Below are 6,122 nucleotides of genomic sequence, written 5' to 3'. Positions count from 1 at the left end.
ATATCCTAACAAAATTCAAAAGAAATGGTGGTGATGAATTCAAAATTTTTAACTTTCAATTTAGGGTTAATTACACGTAAACTTCCTCTAAAAACAAGAAATTATACTTCCCTCAAATAACTTTTGAAATTACATTTACGATCCCTTCAAAAATTTACTATTTACACTGATCATCTTTTGTTAGGATTTGAGCGAATAATGCTAACATAAGCAGAAAAAAATTACATAAGTTTTCAATTTTACCAATCATTTAACATTTTTATGTAATAATTTTGCACTTATGAAGGAAAAATGTAATGATGTTAATCTCACTTCATATTATATATATCATATTTATCTTTTTTTTAAGATAAGAATATATATAATGTTAAATAATGGGTAAAGTTGAAATTTTATATAACTTTTTTTGTTTACGTCAACATTTTTTGTTCAAATTTTAAAGGAAAGAGAACTTTTGAAGAGAGTGTAAGTGTAATTTAAAAATAAAAAAATAATTTTATAATATAAAAAAAATAAGTATAATTAACCCTTAAATTTATCAATCCAAATAGAATACAAAAAAATAAAGCTCATTTTACTTATCTCTTGATCTTTTTCTCCGAAATATAATATTTTCATTCAAACTATAAATTCATAGTGCTAAAGATTTTGATCAACATCAAAGCCGATGGTTTAAAATTTCTGATGGTTGATAGCTTTAAAGTTTAAACCATGGTTGTTTTTAAGCTAATGGAATTTAGAATCAAGAATTACAAATTTCTTAATATAAAAATTCATTTAATTTATTTAAATAATTGTATAGTGTAATACATCTTAAATTCTTGGATTCCTATTTATTTGTGGTAATTTCAAATCTATGTAACATAGATAAATTTAAACTATTATTTTTTAATTATTCTCTCGAATTTAAATATTACCTTTAAAATACAACCCAATTTTACTTTGTCTTTTGAAAGGAGAATGGAATAGTCAAACTGCAGTCAGAACCCCCCACAAAACTAAAGAGGGAAAGGGGACAACAAAACAGGAAGAAAAAAAAATCAATAAGTCAAAAAAACTAAAGAGGGAAAGGGGACAACAAAAAAGGAAGAAGAAAACATCAATAAGTCAAAAACTAATGTACATTGTACACTTGGAAAAGTCAATTAGAGTACGCATGCTCAATTCGCCTCGTCATGTTCTATGAAAATTAACGTGGATATGATTAGTTTTTAGGTCAAATACACTTAAAATCCTTTAAATATGTAAAATTATATATTTCCCCCAAAAAAAATTTAATATTTACACCTCCTTTAAGAATTCTCTATTTAAAACTCCACTCCTTTCGTTAGTGTTTGAAAAAAAAATGCCGAAAAAAAAAACTATATAAACTTTTAATTTTACTCATCATTTAACATTGTGTATAAATCATTTAAAAAGAAATCCTAATACTATTTTATACGTGTAAGAAAGTAACTGTAATATATATAGATATATATAATTAAGAGGGTGTAATTGCAATAAAATATTATTATAAATTATTTACATTGAATAAAAAGGTAGTTCTTGATGATTGTACAAACTAGCTATATTACGGTAGAACATGTTTTACTTCCATTTTGAACATAGAAGAAGTGAGGTATTGCTTTTATCATCTACGCCAACGAATGTTATCTGCGTCTTGTTACATTTGCTGTGGTACTACAATTTCTAAGTCTTCATTTCAATCCACATAAACATTTTTCTCGTGTAGGATGTCACCTTACTTTTGCCACATTTTATGCTCATTTCTTTTTCAATTTTATCGACCACAAATTTGAAAAGTTTTGCTGAATGATGCCCCCTTTTTGTTCTGGCTTTTTCATTTCCTTATCTTTGTGTCTTTTTTTTTTTTGTGTGTGTGTGAGTGTGTGTGTGTGTGGGCTGTGTGTATGTGTGTGTGCGTGTGCATGTGCGGTGTGTGTGTGTGTGTGTGTGCGTGTGCGGGGTGTGTATGGGGAGGGGGGGTGTGCGAGTGTGGGGTGTGTGTGCGTGTGCATGTGTATGTATGTCACGGTAGAACATATTTTACTTCTATTTTGAACATAGAAGAAGTAAGGTGTTACTTTTATCTTTTGCGCCAATGTATGCCATGTGCGTCTTGTTACATTGCCATTCTCCAATTTCTAAGTCTTCATTTCTATCTACACAATCTTTTTTTACAAAATGTCACCATAGTTTCGCAATATTTTATGCTCATTACGGGTATTGTGTGTCTTTGTGGTCTATTTATGACATTTGTAGCATTTTTGAGTGGTTGCATAGATGTGTATTTTTATTTTTGTTTACCTGATATGAATGAGTATTTATTGAAATGAAGTGCAATAACAGAACAGGAGAGAGTGCATTAATCTAAGGCAATGATTTTGTGATTAATATTATCCAGTTTCTGGATCAACCTCTTTGAAAATCATAATCTGGTGTAGCAGGTTTCTATTGAGATCATGATGTCCAGGAATATATTTTTATATGTTCTAATCAACTACTGCATTTCTTTTTTAATTTTATCGACCATAAACTTGAGAAGTTTTGTTGAATGATGTCGCCTCCTTGGTCCGGCTTTTCCATTTCCTTGTCAGTATATCTTTTATTTTTTTGTGTGTTTGGGTGTGTGTGTGTGTGTGTGTGTGTGCGCCCGAGTGCGGTGTGTGTGTGTGTGTGTGTGTGTGTGTGCGTGTGTGGGTTATGGATGTGTGTGTGGTGTGTGTGTGTGCATGTGCGGTGTGTGTGTGTGTATGTGTCACGGTAGAACATGTTTACTTCCATTTTGAACATAGAAGAAGTGAGGTGTTGCTTTTATCTTCTGCGCCAACGAATGCCATGTGCATTTTGTTGAGATCATGATGTCCAGGATTATATTTTTAAATATTCTAATCAACTACTATATTTCTTTTTCAATTTTATCAACCACAAACTTGAGAAATTTTGTTGAATGATGTCACCTCCTTGTTCCGACTTTTTTATTTCCTTGTCTGTGTGTCTTTTTTTTGTGTGTGTGTGTGCATATGTAGGGTGCGCGTGTGTGTGCAGGATGTGTGTGTGTGTGTGAGTGCGTGTGTGGTGTGTGTGTGGGGGGTGTGTGTGTGTGCGTATGCGGGGTGTGTGTGTGTGTGTGAGTGCGTGTGTGGTGTGTGTGTGTGCGTATGATGGGTGTATGTGTGTGTGTGCGCGTGTACGGTGTGTGTGTGTGTGTGCGGGGTGTGTGTGTGTGTGTGGGGTGTGTGTGTGTGTGTGTAGTGTGTGCGTGTGCGTGTGCGTGTGCGGTGTGTGTGTGTGTGAGTGAGTGAGTGTGTGGTGTGTGTGTGTGTGTGCAGGGGGTGTGTGTGTGCGTGTGCGTGTGCGGGGGGTGTGTGTGTGCGCGCTCGAGTGCGGTGTGTGCATGCGTGTGCGTGTGCAAGTTATGTGTGTGTGTGCATGTGCGGTGTGTGTGGGGGGGGAGGTGTGCATGTGGGGTGTGTGTGTATGTGTGCGTGTGTGTGTGTGTGTCACGGTAGAATATGTTTACTTCCATTTGAACATAGAAGAAGTGAGGTGTTGCTTTTATCTTCTGCGCCAACGAATGCCATGTGCGCCTTGTTACACATTAGTTATTTTTCTTCAATTTCTAAGTCTTCATTTCTATCTACACAATCTTTTTTCTCGTGCAGGATGTCACCATAGTTTCGCAATATTTTATGCTCATTATAGGTATTGTGTGTTTTTGTGGTTTTTTTTTATGTCCTTTGTAGCATTCTGTGTGCTTGCATAGATGTGTATTCTCATTTTTGTTTACTTGATATAAATGAGTATTTATTGAAATGAAGTGCAATAACAGGACAGGAGAGAGCGCATTATCCCTCTTCTTTTTTCCTTTCAGCATATCTCGTTAGCAAGAGTGGTCTTAGATTGATTTAATTTACTAGAGGGGTTATAGTGAGAGAAAATTAGAGGAGGATTGATAAAATCTGATAAATGCCTTAGGTGGTTATGATCTGCTAACCAATTCTTGAATTGGTTGCCAGTGACCACTACAAAATGTTGTGGTTTTGAACCCTGACTTTAGTCTGTTTAGCCATTTTGATTTCGTCCTGCTAATAGCGGTCTCTATAATTTTCACATTTGAATCAAATGGTAGTTTCTATAGCATCACCTTGATTTTTGGGTACTCACATGGAAGAGGGAGAATGGTCTTTTTGCTCAGGAAAAATTAATCAGTTATATATGCTGTAGCTAATGCTTGACTCATGCTTGCGCTTACATGCGGTTTACTGTTTATTAGGTATAGAACTAATCATTCACCTGCCCAAGTTTCTGTTATTTTTCTGCCTTCAGATACTTATGAGCATATTCATACATATTTGAATGGTAACAGTTTTACTAGTAATGTGGTTTTGGTATTGCAGAAACCAGGATATTAGGCCTATAAGTTGTTAAATTTGTGTTGTTGCTTGATAAATGGCACAGCTGTTCTTGCGGCTCTTCTTTAGAAAGTGTATGATTCCTTTACTGGAAGGATACACTAGCTTTAACTTTTTGGAAGAGAGGTAAGTTTCATGAAGTAATCAAAATTCATTACAAGTTTTTATGCTAACTTTGTTAAAGGTTGAGGCGTCTTGTGTGATTTATGTTTCTTGTCGCTTGGGCTTTTGCTGAAATGCCTTAGTAAATACAACGCTTAGCCAGTGCTAATTGCTTTCTGTTAACCATTCCATGTATTCATAACATTTTGGATTTTAGTTTACTTTCTAATCTCATGTTGCTTTTGAGCAGTATTGGTAGTTGGATTACCTTGAAGGTACTTTTCTATTTTTTTTTATTTTTCTTTTGAAGGAATTTAAAGTATTTTTCTGAATCAGGTATTGCAGGTATAAATTGTAGGAATTGAAGTGCATGCGAAGAAAGAGGAAGATTAGGAAGGAGAAGAGGAGGAGGAAGAGTCACAGATGATGATTTTTCTGATGATTTTGCAAATCTGCAGCATAAAAGGAGGAGCAGGAAGGTATATACAGACTCTGATTCCGACATCAATGCTTCAGATGATTCGCGAATGGGTAGGGGCAAGAAGCGGTCTGAGAAGAAGAGCAGGAAACATCGCCATGAAGAGAACTAGCTTCTGTAGTGGGTGATATGTCTTGTGCTTTTAAGGTTCCTCTAAACTACTGCTAAGTGTGCCCTATTCAATCTTTAATTTGGTGGTTGGTGAGCTTCTTGATGAAAACCACTTTAGCTTAGTGGACAATGCATTAGTTTGGCGCATTTGCTATTTTTCAGTTTGATGTAATGTATCATTTTAATTGCGTTGTTGTTCTAGTTGTAAGAATTAAGAATTTTGATATTTACGAAGTATGCTATGTGTGATTCCGACATGTGATCGGTCCTGTTAGGTGAAAATTGTAGTAATGCTTTGAAATTTTATTGAGTTTAAAGTTGTTTTACTTGTTGGTTGCTATTCGATGCTTTGAGTGAAGCCTGTCTGTGGGCATCAAGAACAGGTTAACTATTGCTACTCCTTTGAACCCATTGCTATTATTGGAGCAAAGAAGGTTTGCAACATTTCCCATTGTGTTTTATTTATGTAATTGTATTAGTGCAATGATTTTGTGATTAATATTATCCAGTTTCTCGATCAACCTATTTGAAAATCATGATTTAGTTTAGCAGGTTTCTGTTGAGATCATGATGTCCAAGATTATATTTTTATATATTCTAATCAACTACTGTATTTCTTTTTCAATTTTATCGACCACAAACTTGAGAAATTTTGTAGAATGATGTCGCCTCCTTGTTCCGGCTTTTTCATTTCCTTGTCTGTGTGTCTTTTTTTTGTGTGTGTGCGTATGCAGGGTGCGTGTGTGTGTGCAGGGTATGTGTGTGTGTGTGTGAGTGTGTGTGGGGGGGTGTGTGTGGGGTGTGTGTGTGTGTGCGTATGCGGTGTGTGTGTGTGTGTGTGTGCGTGTGCGTGTGCGGTGTGTGTGTGTGTGTGTGAGTGTGTGTGTGGGGTGTGTGTGTGCGTATGTGGAGTGTGGTGTGTGTGTGTGTGCATGTGCGGGGTGTGTATGTGTGTGTGTGAGTGTGTGGGGGTGTATGTGTGTGTGTGTGGGTGTGTGTGAGTGTGTGCGGTGTGT

Source organism: Sesamum indicum, linkage group LG2, assembly GCF_000512975.1.
Source record: "Sesamum indicum cultivar Zhongzhi No. 13 linkage group LG2, S_indicum_v1.0, whole genome shotgun sequence".
NCBI lineage: Eukaryota > Viridiplantae > Streptophyta > Magnoliopsida > Lamiales > Pedaliaceae > Sesamum > Sesamum indicum.
The sequence above is the reverse complement of the archived record's forward strand: the minus strand, read 5'-3'. Positions refer to the sequence as shown.